The sequence below is a fragment of the Salvia miltiorrhiza genome, chromosome 8 (genome assembly GCF_028751815.1).
Source record: "Salvia miltiorrhiza cultivar Shanhuang (shh) chromosome 8, IMPLAD_Smil_shh, whole genome shotgun sequence".
NCBI lineage: Eukaryota > Viridiplantae > Streptophyta > Magnoliopsida > Lamiales > Lamiaceae > Salvia > Salvia miltiorrhiza.
Window position 1 is genome coordinate 53,584,578 of NC_080394.1, and position 18,593 is coordinate 53,603,170.

The 18,593-nt window shown below is 33.5% G+C and overlaps 1 long non-coding RNA gene across 1 annotated transcript; it reads left to right on the top strand.

The window, feature by feature from the left end:
• Positions 1-14,229: 14,229 nt before the first annotated feature.
• LOC130999110 (uncharacterized) lies at positions 14,230-14,799 on the top strand. Its single transcript, XR_009093416.1, has 2 exons — positions 14,230-14,537; positions 14,749-14,799. It is a non-coding gene; the product is annotated as an uncharacterized LOC130999110 (long non-coding RNA).
• The last annotated feature ends 3,794 nt before the right edge of the window (positions 14,800-18,593 follow it).

Consider the following 18,593-nt stretch of genomic DNA (forward strand, 5'->3'; position numbering starts at 1 on the left):
TTCCATTTAGAATTTAGATGATGCTGTTGTTTCTATATTTGTTCTGCATGTTTGACACTTATGGCACTAATAGTGCCATAAGTGCTAAAAAGACCATTTTACTTTATTTTATTTTGGATTTTCGTTGGCACTTATGGCACTATTAGTGCCATAAAATAAAATAACAAAAGTAAAATTTTATTTATTTTTATCTAGGGGGAGTAATTTTTTTTTTGTTTTTGACTTGGGGGTGGGTGGGGTCGGGGGTCTGGGGGGTAGACAGGGCAGGGGGAGTAAAAAAAAAATTTCGTTGGCACTTATGGCACTAATAGTGCCATAAGTGCCTAACCCGACCCGCGTGCCTGATCCTACCCGGCACGCGACCCGCGCTCCAGACCTTACCCAGTCCGCCCAATTAAGGGCAAAAACGTCCCAAAGCTATAAAAATGGCCAAAATTTATGTTTTTTTCAATGAGTGGCCATAATTTGTGTTTTATGATCCATTTTGGCTATTCCAAAATTTTACTCTATAGTATATATATATTTTCATATGGCTAGAAGAAAAACTATCCACCATAAAAAAATGTGTAAAAATGATTACTGAAAAATACCCATTTTTTGGTATGAAATCATTTTTTTTTCTTTTTGAGAAATAGTATGATGTCATTAAAGAATATGTGAGATATGCTGATTATCCGTTTTCACCAAAAAATCAATAAATACACAATATAAAAGAAAAGAAAAGAAAACAAAACAAAACAAAGAATTTTACCTCTGAAAATCTGTGAGTGATGATCCTATAAAGAAAGTAAATAGAGCCATGAACAGTAAATAATGCCATGGCCACATTTCCTAGCCAAATATGGTATTTGATGCTTGCTTCAGATGTTAATCCCAACATAGGCAAAAATGGATGAACCTCTTGTAACTGGATAAAACAAAAATGTTAAACACAAATTTCCAGTCACTCCTGTCACTATGCCTACTCTATCCAACTTTGTTTCCCACCTGCATTTATTTCCAAAAAAAAAAAAAGTTTAACAAATTTTTTTTTTCTTGCAAAGAGTTAGCCAATGAAGCAATAAATGAAGTGTGTTGTTAATTTGTTATTGAGGCAATAAATGAAGTGTGTTGTTAATTTGTTATTGACAAACAAGAATTATGGAAAAACTAAAAATCTATCATGAGAATAATTAGGTGTATCCCTTGTTATTGTAAATTCATCATGAAAAAATTAAAAATAAAAGAAATCATAATTTATTTTATCCTTATTTTTCTCATGATAAATTTATAGTAAAATGAAACACGCCCTTAAAGTTAACAAATTTCTTTCTTGAAAGCAATGAGTGAAGGAAGTGTGTTGTCATTGAGAGACAAGGGTGTTACATATAGGAAAAAACTGTAAGAATTATATGAAAATAATTATTAAAAAAAAATCATTTAAATCTCTTCTTTCTCTTCCTCTGAATTCCCAAAAACTATAATTTCACCCTTACTCATAATATAAACCATTCTCATAATAAATTTATAACGAAAAAAAAAACACCATTAATTAAGGTTAAACAGCAAGATTGTTGAGGGAAAAAAAAATCTTACACTTGTTCATGTTTGGACAAAGATCTTTGATAAACTTGCTCAAACCAATGGCGCACATAGCCTCCAAAATACCAAGCACAAAGAGCTATGAAAATAATGAACAAAGCTATCTCTGTTAGAGTAACAATCCCAAGCCCCTCAAACCAATGGCACACATAGCCTCCAAAATACCAAGCAAAAAGAGCTATGAAAATAATGAACAAAGCTATCTCTGTTAGAAACAATCCCAAGCCCCTTAACAACCATTGATCTCCTCATCAACTTCAAACTCCTGGCAGTGCCAACATCAAAAACCTGCAACAACAACAACACCACTATATACGTTACATGCAAAGTGCATTATAGTTTAATCAAATAAAACAATGGAAAAATGAAGCGAGAACTTACAGCAATCAGAGGGAAGTGACATGCAGTGAATCAATGGGAAAACCCAGTATGTCTGAACCCGCAGGTTCGATCCACACCAACGTAAATCTCCGCCACATACAAGAAACAAGAACGACGTGGTCCAGTCTTTATGGCGACGACCAATCCGGTTTCCCGGTAGATCTTCATACGGATATCACGTATAGTTGCCTCGTCACCTTTGGAAAAGGCAAGGCTAGTAACCGGCTGCACACAGCTCGGACCCAAGCTCTTGTACAATGACACCGCAACACGAAAATAGTTCTCATACGACAATCCGGATCGCATGCCGTGGATATTCCATTCATGTTGCAACAGCTAATGGTTATTTCCATTTTTCACATCCGGCTAGACGACAGACATGTCTCTGACAAGTGTCCAATCAAGACCATATGGCTAACAAAAACATTAAAAAATGTTAATATATAATCTAAATTTAGCCACATTCTTGTGTCTAATGAAACTTTATCCAGGATAGCAGTAGAATTTTAGTGGCTAAATTTAGATTATATATTAACATTTTGTAATGTTTTTGTTAGCCATATGGTCTTGATTGGACACTTGTCAGAGACATGTCTGTCGTCTAGCCGGATATGAAAAACGAAGATAACCATTGGCTGTGGCAACATGAATGGAATATCTACGGCATGCGATCCGGATTGTCGTATGAGAACTATTTTTGTGTTGCGGTGGCTTGTACAAGAGCCTGGGTCCGAGCCGTGTGCAGCCGGTTACTAGCCTTACCTTTTCCAAGGGTGACGAGGCAACTATACGTGATATCCGTATGAAGATCTACCGGGAAACCGGACTGGTCGTCGCCATAAAGACTGCACCACGTCGTTCTTGTTTCTTGAATGTGGCGGAGATTTACGTTGGTGTGGATCGAACCTGCGGGTTCAGACATATCACTCGGACGGGCCAAAAAGCCCAAAAACCCCGGGCTTTTTAGCCCGGAAGCCTAGTCGGCCCAGCGGGCTGTCTGGGCGAGCTTTTTAGGCCCTATTTTTTTCGGGCCTCTATTTTATTGAGCCCAACCAACCCTAAATTAAGGCAGGTTAGGCCGGCCCATCGGGCCAGGCCAATTTTGACAGCTCTAATAGTAATCAAGATTTCTTTCTAGCTCCTTGGTGTTATTATGCTTTCTTCCCTCTCTTTGAGTGCAATTGCGATTTTCTTATTATTAATTATTTATTGAGAGACCCATCTAAGAGTAACCATTAGCACATTTGACAAAATAATTGGTTATTGGCATAACTAAATAAAGTTATTTGTTCGAGCTTGTCAAACACACTCTAATGCACTGTGAACCGATAGTAAAATACACTTTATGAGCTTGTCAAATACAGTCTCTCCCACTGTGAGTGTTGAAATAGATGATTTGCTAGACATAGTTTTGTTGTAGTGGAACAGTTTGTGATCAGACGGTGAACATTTTTTTCTTTATTGTTGCAGGATGGATCACTCACCTCTTTTTCGGCCTTGCAATGGTCGGTCATACCCAGTTTTGGGTATTTTCGGCCCAGTTTGGGTATGACCGACCATTGCAAAGCCGAAAAAGAGGTGAGCGATCCATCCTGCAATAATAAAGAAAAAAATGTTCACCATCTGATCACAAACTATTCCACTACAACAAAACTTTTATGTTTCTACTTGCATTCAATCACTCATATAAGGAATTCAATCACTCATATAAGGAATCTAAGTGTTCCTGCAGTATGCTATTCATATGTGAAGTTGGCTAGATTTTGTAAACTAGTGCTGGATCTGCTCTCTTTATACAGTTCACGAGTAATATATGTCTTAGCTAAAACTCCTAAACTGTTGATTAGCCACTAACTACTGCTCTACTTTGATTTATACTTCTCTGATCACACTAAACAAGCATATAACCCACTGAAATCTGCTCAACACGCAGAGTTATAGAAGTAATACAATCCACTGAAATCTGTTGCTGTAAGTCTAGCTCATCATATTTTAATTTGGTTTTTTACAGAGGTTTGGTTTACTGACTTTGCCAAAGATGGACGAAAAAAGAAGACGCAAGATTGTTTTGCTTATAATTTATGTTCTTCTAATACGTCGCACACTTCTTAAATTATCATTGATGGGTCAGCTATATACTCAAAATATGGCACCTAGTTGTCGCACTCGACGCAGACGTCGAGTTAGATATAGTATCATTGATAAAATTCCAAAACAAGTAGAATACATAAATAGAGTAATAGCAGAAGATGATATTACATGTGTTAACAAATTGAGGATGACAAGAGATGCTTTTACTGGGTTATGTTATCTGTTAAAACATGTTGGGGGATTACTCCATCAAAACATGTTGATGTCGAAGAGAAAGTGGCTTCTTTCCTAGTAGTATTAGCCCACCATACTAAGAATCGGATAGTGAAGTTCGACTTTAGACGTTCTGGGCAGACTATTAGTCGTAGTTTTTACTCCGTACTATTGTCTTTGTTGAGGTTGCATTCTATATTGTTGGCAAGCCCCGAACCAATTACTGAAGATGAAACAAATCAGCAATGGAAACCATTTAAGGTATATTAACTATTAAACTGTTTGTTTGTATCTTTAGGCAGTGCATTTAATTTTTATTACACACTAATGCATTGACTTTATTTCTTAGAGATGCTTAGGAGCTTTAGATGTTACTTACATTCCTGTCACAGTTCCACTAGCTGACACACCTCGTTATAGAAATAGGAAAGGTTTTGTCTCTGTGAATGTCCTGGGAGTTTGTGACCGAGAAATGAAATTTGTGTAGAGTTTAAATTTATTTAAGGCCATTATCTTAGGGCTATTTGCAAAAATAGGCCACTATTTTTCGAACTTGCAAAAATAGGCCAATTATTTTAGTTTTTGGTATTTTTAGGCCACATGTGTACCCAATCAGGCTATTTTGGGCCACATTTTGACCCCAAAAAGTGGCCTATAATTGCTGAATTGAGCTCAAATGTGGCCTAAAAATGCTAAAAATTAAAATAATTGGCCTATTTTTGCAAGTCCGAAAAATAGTGGCATATTTTTGCAAATAGCCCTAAGATAATGGCCTTACATAATTTTAAACTAAATTTGTGTATATATTGACTGGATGGGAAGGATCCGCTGCTGATGCTCGTGTTTTAAGAGATGCCATTTCAAAAGAGCCTGGCTTAAAAGTTCCACAAGGTGTTTTTACTACGAGTTTGAAAATAATTTTATTTATTTATTATTCTGTTGATGAAGTTATATAATATAGTACGTATAAATATAATGTAGGTAATTACTATCTTGTCGACGGTGGCTATGCAAATAGTGTTGGATTTCTTGCTCCATATAGAAGTGTTCGTTACCATTTGAAAGAGTGGGAAACAGGGCACATGGCCCCACAAAATGCAAGAGAATATTTTAACATGAAGCACTCAAAAGCACGGAATGTGGTGGAGAGGTCTTTTGGGTTATTGAAAAAGCGATGGGCCATTTTGCGTTTCCCTTCATTTTATCCAATTAAGACACAAAATCAAATTATTTTAGCTTGTGGTCTCTTACATAACTTCATCCGAACATACATGACTGTTGACCCAATGGAGAATGAAGATGATGATGAAGTTGTAGATACAAACAATGATGATGCGCCTATTCAATTTATCGATAACATAGAATCTAGTACAGTGTGGACTGAGTGGAGAGATGCGTTTGCAGCGGACATGTATGAAGAATGGCGAGCTTTTAGTTAAAACATGTTCTGATCTGGACCTTGTTCATTTTATCTTCTAGTTGTTTACATATGTGTTAAGACTATTACAAATACAACTTGTAACAGACTGTGAAGAAACAACTAAGAAACATAGTTGTTTACATATGCCATTTTATCTTTTAGTGGTTTATCTTCATTTTCAATTTAAATATAATAAAAATGCATTGCTTGTCTAGATGTCAAAAAAACGCAGGTCTTGGAGCTGTGAATAAAAACTGAGATTAATTGATGCTTTAAAATTTAGCATTGTCAAGGGTTGGCGAGGGGATAATGGTTTCAGAACAGGACACTTGGTTTTTCTTGAAGAACAATTGAAAGTGGCTATCCCAGGTGGAATAATTAGTGCAGAACCTCACATCAAGTCTATACTTCATGTTTGGAAAAGACAATATGGTTTCTTATCGGGTGTTCTCAGCAAGAGTGGAGTTAATTGGAATCCGATGCTGAAAAAAATTGATTGCTCTAAAGAAACATGGGATGAGGGGTGTAAGGTATTTACAAGTATAATTCATTTATTTTATTTTTTTACAGCGTTTTGATTTAGGTGATAAGCTTTTAAAACAAATTATGGTGTTGAATTGTAATCTTTATGCAAAGGCTTATACTGAAATGAAGAACAAACAGAATGAAAGTTGGCCACCCAACAACTGATGTGGGTGATGAAGATCTACTTAGTAGTACTGTACCAGATGATGTTGAGCAGATTTTAAAAGAAGTCGAGAGTGGTAGTGGTGCTACCGTGTCAAAAAAGAAGCGCAAAGCTAGCTCAATCCAGATGCAAGATCCTTACAAAGAGGTTGTTTCTAGTCTTCTTGAGAAAACTGATGATGCACTAATCCAAATTGTGAAGCATTTAGCACCTGACAAAGATGATAAGAAAGCAAGACAATCTGTTTATGAAGCACTAGGTGAATTCCCAGAACTTACCGTGGCAATGAAAGTTTCTATTGGAAAAAAGTTAGCAACCAATCCTAAGGAGCTGGACTTCTTCTTCAGTTTACCACATGAAGCTCACCAAGAACTGGTCACTCAAATGCGAGAAGCTAAGTAGGCAAATTCCCATTTCAGTGAAGCAGCCATTTACTTTTTCGTACAGGAATTTGGGAATATTATTAGTTATTATGTGCATGATTGCAGGAAATAATTAGGATATGATATTGTTTTATCAAACATGAAATATTTTGCTGTTATGTAGTGTGTAGTGGTTTTATGTTGCAGCCAATTTTTCTTTTCATCCCATATATATCTTAATATGATTTTGGGAAATGAATTGGTGAGGAAGGCATTGAATTTGAAGATATGTGTTTGTGTTTTTCATTTTTTTCTTGTATTTTTTTTCTTTGATCAGATGTGTTTTTCTCTAGTGTAGAAACAGGATGATGTGTTTTTTCTTGTTGTTTCCTAGCAAGTGATTAGTACGTGTAGCATAATTCATGCAAGGAATTTGAGAATATTATTAGTTATTATGTGCATGATTGCAGGAAATAATTAGGATGTGATATTTATTGTTTTGATCAAAATTGAAATATTTTACTGATATGTAGTGTGTAGTGGTTTTATGTTGCAGGCACTTTTTTTTCATCCCATATATATATCTGAATATGGTTTTGGGAAATGAATTGGTGAGGAAGGCATTGAATTTGAAGATATGTGTTTGAGTTTTTCATTTTTTTTCTTGTATTTTTTTCTTTGATCAAATGTGTTTTTCTCTGGTGTAGAAATATGATTATGTGTTTTTTCTTGTTCTTCCCTAGCAAGTGATTAGTACGTGTAGCATGATTTATTATATTAATTTAATATTTAAAAAAATTATTGTATGAAAAAAATCTAATTTTATTGCTTCAAATAAAAATTAATTTATTAATTGTCTAAAAAAACAATTTATTAATACGCCAAAACAAACAATATATAATATAAAGAGTGGGATAAATGTATTAATACAACAAAGCAAACAAGGTCTAATTTTATTTATTAATAAGGGCAATTTAGACATTTCATATTTTATCCATCATTTTCATGTAAAGTGAACAAGATACAAGTATAATATAAAGGAAGGGATAAATATATTATCACTCAAACGAAATAAGATATAAAAAAGTGGTCCCCACTTGAAGGGATTAATTTATACCTCATTATATTATCCTTCCATTTAGAGGGATAAAAGGCAAACACCCCCATATACTGATGAACAAGACAATATATACTGATAAACAATGCAGTATATACTGATGAATAATAAAAATTAAAATATTTTGCTCCCTCCAAGATTCGAACCTTGCGAAAAAAATTCTCCCTCCAAATACAATATCAGCCATAGAATTGATAAAATAAACGCACCAGATCGTGCCTTAAATCTCACTAAAATTAGGGGGCCTTATTGGAGCGACCCCTATATATATAGAGTTAATGGGCTCAATTAGCCGTTCTTGTATAAAAAAAGGAAAAAATGTCCACCCAAATAAAAATATGGAAAAACTAGCCTTTTCTAACGTAAATGTACAATTATACCCTTAATATTGTTACACACTTTTTCGCAAAAGTGTGTAATAACATAAAGTGTGTAACTGCGAAAAGTGTGTAACAGTGTATTTTACACTGTTACACACTTTTTCACAAAAGTGTGTAATAATGTAAAAGTGTGTGGTTGCGAAAAAGTGTGTAACAATGTAAAATACACTATTACACACTTTTTTCGTTTCTAAAAAGTGTGTAATAGTATATTTTATATTGTTACACACTAAAAGGGTATTTTAGTCAGAAATGCTATTATTTCCATATTTTTATTTGTATTGCTAGAATTTCCTATGACTAAAAGGTTTTGGCTAGAGTAGGGTGCTGCCTCATATATATATGTCAACCTTCTAAATATATATTGAGAAAAAATGCAAGATTTTGTTGGCTAATGGACTAGCTAGCTTTTATATATGTATAAATTTGAACTTTTCTATTATTCGACCGAATATGAATATGTTTAATTCGCAATTTTGAAGGAGAATTTTATAAAATAATATTGTAAATAATATGGAGCTATATGACTTAACCTAGAACACCTCTAGTTTTACTTGCAATAGAACAAGGACATTCTAGTGATGGTAAGTTGACCCAATGTCATCTCTCAAGGAAAGTCTTAAAGGGCTTCTAGTAGTATCGTAGGAAAAAGCAATAAAAGAAAGCAGTAAAGAGTTTGATTATTAATCTAGAACTGAAACTTAAAAACTGAATTAAAACCGAATTGTAAAATTACTAGGCGAATTAAATTATTAACCCTAGGCAAAATTAAAACAACTTAAATAAAACCTAACTTAAGAAATTAAATACTTGTAAATTAAAAATAAAACTAATCTAGGCGTGAAACTAAAGTGCATAATTTAAATTGCATGATTAAAAAGAAAGCATAAACATGAACTAAAAACATAAACATGATTAAACGAAAATAAATTGAATTGAAATACGAAATACCGTAAATGTCTTGAACGTGTAATTGTGTCACGCAATCACAATCCAAGAAATAACTAAAAACTTAACTAAATCGAAAACTAACTAAAAACAATGAAAATTCACAACTATGAAAAAGAACTATGAAAGCAATAAATCCTAAATTTCTGATGCCAGGAGATCTCAAAGATGGCGTCTAAAACTAGGGCAAAAGATGTGTTTACAATAAAAATAAAACCCTATTTATAGACCTAGCGCTAGCGAGAATAAGCATAGCTGGAAAGTAATCGGTGCTGGCAAGAATAAACATAGCTGGAAAGTAATCGGTGCTGGCAAGAATAAACATAGCTCTGGAAAGTGAACTCCGATGATTATGCTCGGGAAAGGTAGTCAGCGTTGGCGAAATAGGCGGAGCTGGAAAGTAGTCAGCGTTGGCGAGAATAGGCGGAGCTGAAAAGTGGTCAGCGCTGGCGAGAATGAGCGGAGCTGAAAAGTGGTCAGCGCTGGCGAGAATGAGCGGAGCTGAAAAGTGGTCAGCGCTGGCGAGAATGAGCGGAGCTGAAAAGTGGTCAGCGCTGGCAGTTGACTCTGGCACTTAGCTTTGCTATGTCGATGTCTGCTAAAAACACCATTTTTAGCCCAAAAATCTCCAAAATTGCATTCTTCCATCTATAAACCTAAATCTCCTGCAAAGCATCAAACAAACCATAAAACGCACCAATTTCCAGAAGATTTAATCTTAAAATATGCACATGCAAACCCCTAAAATTAGAACAATTAAGCATAAATCACTATATTCAATTTTTTTTTTAAATTTTGATTATTATTATTCTTTCTTCCATATTCTTTTTTACATTAGTAAATATTTTTTTCCTCTTTATTTTACTTTATCACTATTCTTTTCTATATATATACATATATAATTGAATATTTTTTAATATCAAATTGAATATCATGATTTTGAATTTGAATAGTATTAAATTGAATCAAAATTATTTAATTTGTATACATAAATGTTGAGTAGGGTCCGGGATTGAGACTTCCATACAATAATTCATGAGCTATTATTAGTAAACTAGTATTATACCCGTGCTTCGCACGGACCGATAATTCATACATATTATAAAAATATATAAATGTATTTAAGTGAAACAAAAACAAATATAGAGTAATCAAATGAAATTGAAAATTTAGTAAAATATGTAATATAAACGAATAAATAAAATATATTATATTATGAAAAAATAAACACAAATATTAAGTGAGAGTATTTAATTTCATGTACGTATTGTACGTGAACATATATATATATATAGAGAGAGAGAGCAAGAGAAGATAGAAAAAAGATCAAATGATTAACTATTACATTAACCATTAAAATGTATTATATTATGAAATGTACTATTGGAGTATATATTAGGATTCTCAATTGTCATATTCAACCATCTCGTATACTATCACTTTCCAACATCTCCCCCTATCGAATAATATGTATTTATAATCTTTAATTAACATGATCAATATCAGAACTAATTTCATCTTTAACAAAGCCAAACTTCCCCCCCCCCCCCCCCAAAAAAAAAATCAATATACTAATGTATTATGTAAATTGCAAATTATCAACATTACAAAAATATCTAAATTATATTCACAAGTATATTACATTAAATACAGGCCCAAAACAAAAATATTATACCTAAAATCGGGCCACAACAAACACGAAGCCCAAATAAAACATTTAATTGGACTCTATGAATATTCTTTAATGGGCTTTTGCAAATAAGAAAATGAATAATCTTCATAACTGCAAAAAAGTTCTATACTAATTACACAATAAACAAAAGTTTCTAAAACACAACAATTTACAATTATATTGTTCTATAAATTCAATAAAAGAAATAATAAATAATATCTTCAATATTTTTATACTATTTCGTATAAAAACAGACAGTGTCAAGGTCATTCTACAATATTTTTATACTATTTCGCATAAAAATAGTTTTAATCATATATTATATTCAAATACCATTACAATAGACTTATATATTCTGTATAAATGGAATATATAAAAATTGTATATCTTTTACGATTTATACATCTATATTAACAAATAAAAATTGTATATCTTTTTCGATTTATACATCAATATTAACAAATAATTTGCTATTTACAATGGGCTAATAAAATATAACAGTTTACTTGTTAGATGAAACATCTATGGCAGCCCAACTATATAAAATTAGGCCCAATAATAAATAAAAAGTGAATGAAAAGAATTAACTAATACAATAAGAATAAGAATAATAATTAAAATACTAAGAGAGCTCAAAACAAATTCTATTTTATAGATTAGTTTCTAACTTATATGGATGAATAAATTTTGTACTATGAAACAAATAAATAAAACCTGTACTCTGAAACAAAGCATTCGAAACACAATATCACAAAACAAAGCATTAAAATTCTAAGAGAGCTCAAAACAAATTCTATTAGACACTACAAAGCATTCTCATTTTATTTTATCATAAAATATGATAACGAAATGTTATTATTAAAAATACAATTCTTAAAATATTATTCTTTAATCATTTGTTATTTTTTATTTCATCATAAGCTATACTAATTTACGTATGCAAAAATAGACCAGAACAAAATAAACTAAGCTCCAATTAAAAATAAATTTGGGCCTATACTCTAGTAAATAATGTAATTAATAGAATAGAATACAAATTGGGCGTATATATATTGTTTTTTAACAATTCTATTTTTTTAGATTATAACTTTGTTTTCTTATTTGCACTTGAAAATTTTGATACTGCATTATATAATAACCACAATATCAATACAACAAATATATTCGTATAAATTTCGATGATGCGTACACATTACAGTCATCAATTCAATATCAATTCAGCTACAGCATTAAAGGCTTACAGCCAATAAATTGACATCGCCTGGAGTCTATCAAATCATAATCTTAAATACTCCTACTATTTACCCAACAATCCCTCTTTCATCTCCCCAAATTTACCCAAGTACTCAACAGAGAAACACATCGACATAATCGCCGTCGATCAATTTCCGATGATGCGTACACATTACACTAACATTGGTTGCTAAACAATAATACCGGATAAAATCTCTCAAGCTGTTGGCCAATTTCTGTGTTCAACGATTCGTATCCACGACTGCTCCAAGATCATAGACAATATGTAAGCTTCATTCTCCGAAAAACTGAAAAAATGTCAATCTTCATACTTATAAAGTCAGATTTTTTTTCATAGTATACTACTTCCAAATAAGTTCACAAAAACTGTAAAGTTTCAAATTTAGTTTACTTAATAGCCTAGCTAATTGTTTTTCCTTGTGTATAAATCTGTGAAGAGTTATTTAGAGAATAGACATTCCATATAATCTTTGTTCTCATTGCCTTAAGTATAAATATTTACTGATTTTTACTGTGAGGATTACACTATTTTCTCCATTGTATGAACTCTGTTTATAATTAAAATTAGTTTCAGAAAAAATGAATTGAAGAACACACCAATCAATTGATGATAAATTTGATATAATAAATGTTGAGTAGGGTCCGGGATTGAGACTTCCATACAATAATTCATGAGCTATTATTAGTAAATTTCACTAAACGAGCTTGAACGAGAGCGGTTGTGTGGGCCTGAGCGGTCGGATCGCTCTCACCAGTCATATTCTGTTTTCCCAATATCTAAGGGCGTGAATGCTGGCAAATCAATGCTTCAAGTTGCCCTTACATTTGAACAAATTTAGAGGAAAAAAAAAATAGTTCTCACCATCTTTAATTAATGGATCTTTTTTCAACATTTTGTTGACGAATGCATCGACTTAGAATGGCGTTGACGAATTAGAGTGTTGTTGGAATTGAAAATTTTGGCTTAATCGATAAAGAAGTCTAAAAATTACTGGTATATATTTTTTAAAAATTGACATTTTATGGTTGCAATTACTTCGTTTATGTTTGAATTCAGCCATGAAGATTTCAAGAATCTTTAAACTCAAACAAGAAAGGAAAACATTGAACATGATATATAAGTATTTTACGTGATTCGATTATAAACTTTATATTCACGGGACTAGTAACTTTCAGGCCAAAAATATTGACTACTTCTTTATCTACTCTAATAACACTTCTTTGTAAATTAAATTGAGTACAAATTCTCTATCTCTCACTTAATCCTATTGACTTAATTAGCTCGGGGATGAAACTAATTAAGATTGATCAACACTTGAGATTAACTTTCAAGAAAGTAATTAATTAACTGAATAACAATGCTTTAACAAATTTAATCAACTGATCAACTAATTTTCAGTTGATTCACAACTGACAATCTTAGTTAGTTAATAATTTTCTCTCACGTAACAATCTTATTCAGATTATAGTTAACTGAATATTTAAGTATAAAATCTTGTATGGGGCAAATATTTTTCTCAATATTTTATACAATCACTTTATAGGGAAATTATTATTCAGTGTTTGGCCGATTAAGGATTCTCATTAAGATGTTAGGTTCATACTCAAAGAATTTTGTAAATTTTTGTTTTTACTTTTAATGAATCACATGAGAAATTGGAATTCTTTACGTACGGTCTATCCAGGGGGCTAGGGATTAGCGTGTTAAACAAAGACATCATATAAATAATATTATTCTAAATACGTGTCAATTCAGTTGTACGATACATCCGATTGTACTCAAATTTTTGTGTTAAACAAAAACAAATAATTTATTTAGACGTTAACGATGAAAATCTTGGTAGCAAAATTGGGCTGAAATTTCCGAATACAATTAAAAAGAAATATTTATGTTAGTCGATCTTGTCTCGTATTCCTTTTTGGTTTGTCCCACTGATCTTGTCTCATTTTTCCGAATATAAATATTTAAACAATAAGAAATCTTAATTACCTTATCTCTCCTACTTTATGCTTTTACATTCTCCACATAATTAGAGGAACTTTATGCTTTTACATTCTCCACATAATTAACCTACTGATAGAAGTTTATAATATGATGCTGAATAATAAAATTTCTGTTAGATACATCACATGCGATGTGTGCATGGGCATTTAATAGGATAAAGTTAAGAGGTTGTATTGTCTTCAATAGTGAAGCATGTCATCTTAACTAATGAAGGCATAATCACAGATTTCACTTAGTCATGTTTGACTTCTGAGCTCAATATGATTTTAATTGTCTTGGAGTAACTCTCAGTTTGACATAGTTCTTAATCAGAATGATATTGAGTCTAATGTTTGGATTACAGGGGCAACTTTGTTTGTGACAACAAACACATGCTGATTGGACTATCTGATGGATCACTGTATAACATATCTTGGAAGGGCGAGGTATGTGCATTTTGGCTTGGTAACCTTTTTCAACAAAACTATTAAGTAATGTCCTTGACTCCTTATGTTACATTGGATAGTTGAAGTATTTATCAATATTTGTGGTAGTAAGAGTATCCTTGCTTGTTGTTCCATTCTTGGAAAAAGTTAACCTCCTACCTTAATTGGATGGATTTGAGAGATGTAAACAGCTTCCTCGATCTTTGTACAGTTCTGTGGTGCCTTTTTCCTCGATATGCTGCCGAATGATGGCAGCCGACTGCCAGGGGAGTTCAAATAGCTGATGATGGTCCCAAACACACAAACCATGTCGTATCTCAGACTTCTGGAGTTGTCCATCTTGAATTTTCCATTACTTTGCGATTACTTTTTGTGCTGTTTTCTGATGGGGAGCTAATTCAGTGTTCTGTGAGCAAGAGGGGTCTAAAACATGCTGAATCTGTTATAGTTGAAAAGTGATTTTCTTCAGGGGAAGCTGTATGTGCATCAGTGGCTCCAGTGAAGGAACCAAATTTTGATATACGGTTCGTGTGCCCACGATCCATTTCGGATATCTAACAAGTACATACAAAAACCATAATCCTACAAGGTAGTAAAAGAAGTATACCTGCGAAACGAGAAGTGATCGACTCCAGAGTTGATCTTCCGAATTGTTCCCACGGCAAGATTCGACGTTGGATGGCAACGATCTTCGAATCCTATCTCAACTCCAATGAACAAACACTCTCAATCTCTTTCTTTCTCAATTTCTCTCTTTCTCAAAATTATGTCTAATTGCTACGTGATTGTTCATTCTTAAGAATGATATCACATATTATTCTTATCTTTTACTTTTGATTAAAAATAGCAAAAGATAAGAATAATATCAATTATTATGTTTGCCATTTTACTTTTGATTAAAATAGCAAAAGATAAGAATAATAGCAATTATTATGTTTGCCATTTTACTTTTGATTAAAATAGCAAAAGATAATAATAATAGCAATTATTATGTTTGCCATTTTACTTTTAATTAAAATAGCAAAAGATAATAATAATAGCAATTATTAATGAGAAAGAATCTAGAGATAATGAATTGTTTGTCCACTTGAGATTTAAGCCTTAATTTGGGCCAATCGGGGATCTACTAGCTCGAATAAAGTTTGGCCTCCCAGTGCTCGATTTTTCTTATTCAGCCCAGAATATAAATCGAGACACTAGTATTAATTTATTCCACTAGAAAATTAATACTGAATTACCTCTTTATTCTTTAGGTGAGTCGGGGCTAGTATTAGACTTAATTAATCTCCGTGTTTAAGATATCGAATATCCATTAATTAATTAATTCCTCTGACGATCAATTAATTAATTAATTAGTCGTTTAATTATAAACGACATCTCGAGTGCTACCACTTAAACTTATTATCGTATCGGAACTAATTCCACCTGCAGGGTTTAATACGATAAACTTATTAAGTTCCTCAAGAGGATATTATCATCCTGTTATCAGCAGGACACGGATCCTTATTGCAATATAATCGCATATCAAATAATAATTGTTATCACCCAAAGTATCGAGTATCTTGAACTTCAACAGAGTTCTCACCCATGATAAATCAAAGTAATAATCAATTAATTATTTACACCGATTAATTCAATTAAGGTTAAATTATTTAAGTCACCGAGATCTTGATTCTTAATTAGTCAGAATATAAGAATTCATCTCACTGTGATCCTGTTCAATACACGAAGGTACTAGCATAAATAAATAGCCAAGACAAACTATTTATCCATTTATGCTACAATCTAAACCAGCAACTCGTCCATAGTTGCCTCGATTGTGAACTCAATTTATATCTCAACTTTTTCCAATTATATGATCTTCTGTGATCTACAACACACCATATAATCTATAGTATGAGATAAATTGGACTATAATAGGATTATGCAATAACAATAATTCAGATAGGAAAATAGTAGTGAATAAGGTATCAATATATACAAGCATAAAAGCGTTGCTTTAAGTATATAACCCTTCAATTCTCCCACTTATACTAAAGCAAACTTTTAGTATACAACGTGACTAATAAACTGATAATATCCTCTAGCTATCCACTCGCTTGTAAATCTCTATTACAAATTCTCCCACTTATACTAAAGTTTAGTTTAGTATCGGGAGGTCACGAACTCCAAGGTCTTCAACATGCTTGTTGAACACCGCACCAGGAAGACTCTTCGTGAAGGGATCAGCAAGATTATCAACTCCCGCAATATGTAGTAATTCAACATCACCATGCTTGACCACTGACCGAATGTAATGATACTTGCCATCAATGTGTTTCATGGATTGATGACATCTTGAATCCTTGCTATTCGCAATAGCAGCCTCGTTATCACAATAAATTGTGATGCACTTCGGCAAACTAGGAATCACATCAATCTCAGTTAGGAAGTTCCTGAGCCATACAGCCTCTTTAGCAGCTTCACAAGCAGCTACATACTCAGCTTCCATGGTGGATAGTGAATTGCATTTCTGCTTTACACTTCTCCACACAATGGCTCCACCTCCAAACATAAACACATAGCCAGTAGTAGACCGCCTCTTGTCCTTATCACCTTAATAATCGGCGTCTACATACCCTACTGGTGTCAGATCATGAGACTGGTAAACTAGCGCATACTCCTTAGTCCGTTTAAGATACTTGAGTATGTGCTTTACAGCAGTCCAATGAGCTTGACCTGGATTCGCTTGATATCTAGCCACAATGCCAACGGCAAAACAGATATCAGGCCTGGTACACTGCATCGCATACATGAGACTTCCTACAGCCGAAGCATAAGGAACTGTCTTCATGCTCGCTATTTGCTCAGGTGTTGTGGGACACAAAGCTTTAGATAGCGGAACACCATGTCTGAAAGGTAGAAAACCTTTCTTAGCATTCTGCATGCTGAACCGTGCCAAAACAGTGTCAATGTAGGATGCTTGAGACAAACTCAACATTCTCTTAGATCGGTCACGACCAATCTTTATTCCGAGAATATATGCTGCCTCTCCCAGATCCTTCATTTCAAACTGTTGGGATAACCAATCCTTAATGCCAGACAATACATTCACATTATCACTAATGAGAAGTATGTCATCCACATAGAGTATAAGGAAAACCAAACTCCCATCGATACAGACCCTATAAACGCAGCTATCGTTGACACACTGCTCAAAACCATAAGTTTTGACCACGTCATCAAAACGTTTATTCCAGGATCGTGAAGCTTGCTTAAGTCCATAAATAGACTTCTTAAGCTTCCAAACTAGATGCTCTTCACCTTTCTTGATGAACCCTTCTGGTTGTAGCATATAGATATCTCTATCTTTTTTAAGATACCCATTCAAGAATGCGGTCTTGACATCCATTTGCCACACCTCAAGGTTCATATGGGCTGCCATGGACAAGAGAAATCGGATAGACTTAAGCATGGCTACTGGCGAAAAAGTTTCCTCAAAATCGATACCAGGTCGTTGAGTATAACCTTTCGCCACCAGTCTCGCTTTGAAGGCCGTAACCTTCCCATCCGGTCCTCTCTTGCGTTTGTATACCCATTTGCTACCAATGGCCTTTCGACCCTCAGGTAGCAAACATTTCTCGTATACATCCATGACAGTTATGGATTCAAATTCTGAAACCATACATGCCTCCCACTCAAGAGCATCCGGATCTGCTAGTGCTTCGGAGTAAGTCCAGGGATCTTCTTCGATAAGCCCATCGTCAATTGAATCTTTAGATTTATTGACAAATGCATATCGACTGGGCAGTTTGCCCTTTGATTCCCTCTCACTTCGACGTGGCACTATTTCAGATTCGGTATCGACATTCTGTGCTTTTTCTGATGAGACCTGCGGTACTACATCTTGCACAATTGGCTGACTTGTCGTGCCAATTTCTTTGACCTCTCCGAATATAATTTTACTCTTACTTTTATGGTTATTTATGTAGTCCTCTTCCAAGAATCTTGCGTTAGTGCTAATAACGACTATTTGATCTTTAGGACAATAAAAATAACCCCCTTTCGTTCCTCTAG